Source organism: Chelonoidis abingdonii, chromosome 2 (assembly GCF_003597395.2).
Source record: "Chelonoidis abingdonii isolate Lonesome George chromosome 2, CheloAbing_2.0, whole genome shotgun sequence".
Classification (NCBI taxonomy): Eukaryota; Metazoa; Chordata; order Testudines; family Testudinidae; genus Chelonoidis; species Chelonoidis abingdonii.
This window is the reverse complement of record NC_133770.1, coordinates 165,310,967-165,313,437: the sequence shown is the minus strand read 5'-3', so window position 1 is coordinate 165,313,437 and position 2,471 is coordinate 165,310,967.

Genomic DNA, 2,471 nt, shown 5'->3' with positions numbered 1-2,471 from the left:
CCCCAACTGATCTTCCTGCTACACCTCTGATTTCGCTGCACTTCTAAAATCTCAACGCTCTTCCTCAACGTGTCCCCCCTGTCCTCACTTCATGGCACTTTCTGTAATTTTATACAAGTCCTCACTCTCAGATAGCCTCTTCATTGGGCACTTCCATATTGCGAGAACATCTCGTCTGCGTTTTCTTTCCTCTCTCTAGGCCTATCTGAATAGTATCTCGGGATGAGAGGAGCTTCGAAAATGGCAGTGCATGAGGAGGAGATAAAGGAGAGAAGTTATTTAAAAATCATTTTACAGAACAATGATTTACGTTTCTCGCTATGAACAACCCTATTCACCTACAAGCACTTGATTTCACTTACACGGTCCCATTTATCCCTGTAATCTTGCAGCCGCTGCCCCCGCTTTGGTGTTGAAGATTCACCAGACGCAGGCCCGTGGCATCGAATTATTGCTTGCATGGCGCCCATGGTAAGCCATTGTCCTTCGGTTCTCTGCATTCTTCATATATCATAAACCTCTTTCCCAAAATAGCCAGGCAATCCGTCCGATGGGTTTTCCTGTACATGCGCAGCAGAAGCCACCCCCCATTCTGAGTGACGCTTAGCCTCCCCCACGCATGGGGCTGGTTATATAAAAATACTTGCTAATACCCCCTTCCCCCCCACATGGCTGGTACAGGAAGATCCCTGATAGACAAACGGGAAAAGTCTAGTGCATTTCCCTCTCTCCCTGGTCGTCGCAAGAAGGATTCTTCAAGCACAGTCAACAGTTCCACGTGGAATGCATCCTGTCCGCTACTTAGTTCGGAATTTCAACAGGTACACATGACGACGTATACTCTCCTGAGGATAACAATTGAATAAAGAACGATTTTCTTGAATGCCAGCATCACGGGACGCTAACACGCTATGTTCTTTCATTCAGATACCGATTACGTGTTACATGCATGCAGTGTAAAGTTCTACCGTGGTGGAAAATAAGGCCTGCCTTGCCCAGAAAACTTCTGCAATAGGGCTTTGGAGTACCTCCAGGATGGGTGTTTTTTCTTCATAGAGTATGTCCCCTGGAGATTTCTGCTCCACCGAACATGTTTGTGACAAAATGGTGGTTCTAATGTTCTCTGAAATACGTGTTGTGCTCAGGGTCCCTATGCAATTTTATAAACTAATGGTGGGATAAGGGTGTGTGATTGCTGCGAGCAAAAGGCAGTGGACCTAAATGCTGACACTCTGTCTTCTAGGCAACTGATGGCCTGGGCCCTCTCTTGCAAAGTGCCAACTGAAGTGTGGGAGACAAGAGATCAGGTGACTCCTGCCGCGGGGGGCTGAGCAGAGAGGAGGCTGAGCGGAGTTAGTCTTGAGCTGCTGGGGATGAGAGTAAGTCAGACTGGGGGTCTGGCGCACTCCCCATATGGACGCGTGCGAGGGGCCGGTTCGCTGTACCTACGAAGCCGTTTTAGACCCTGTTCCTGTCATCGAATAAAACTTTTTACTGGCTGCTGGTCATGTCTGACTGCAAGTGGGGTGCAGGACCCTTGTGGCTTTCCCAGACCGCTGCGGGGCTGGCTCACGGTGGAACGCCCGCTGAGGAGCAAGGATGCTGACTTGCTCCAAGGAGAACCAGGAGTGAAGACGTGTGAGCTTCTTGCTCTGAACAAGTCTGCTCCAAGGAGAGGAGTCCCCAAAGTCCCTGCCTTTGTGGGAGCAGTTCCAGACATCGCCTGGTGACTTCCGTGACAGATTAACAACTTTTCCATATACTACTGGCACGAACTGCATCCAGTCTAGGCAAATCATCATTAAAAAGGCTTGCTTTTACACCATTTTTATTTACAAAGTCAACTCACCAGAGGGTCCTTAGCTCACGTCGGCTAGGAGCTTGGGAGGATCCTGAGGGTAATCCGTTCTGGTGAGAAACTCTGGCTGTTGGAGCTATGATGCTGTCGTGCTCTCAAGGCGTCCTCCTCTTCCTCTCGCATCTTCCCTGTCCACAGAATCTCAGCCATGGCTGGTTACCACCCACTCGGATCCAGGACAGCGGAGGATAGTGGGTTGGACCCCTAGAATGGCATCCTACATCGTAGAAGGGCATGTTTCGGCCTGCCCTGGACTTCCATTGCTTCTTTGGTTTTTAGTAGACTTGCTGAGCTCCTTACTTTCACTCTGCACTGCACTGATCCCTGGTGTGGCTTTCGTCCACCCATAGCCTTGGAAATTTATCAAAATTTTTCATTTCGTCTTCTGGGACGGAGTCTCTGTTTAGCATTGATCCTCTCCCCATACAGTGATAGATTCCAGTTCCTCAATGCGCTACGCTGGAGATCTTTGTTCGATTCTCAGGAGATCTGCATTGTTACCGTGACTGATCAGACCTCCACGCTGTGCCAAACAGGAATGAACATTCAAAAGTTCGTGGGGCCTTGTTCTGATAAAACTGGCCGTGATCTAGAGTTGAGATGCTCTCCGAGC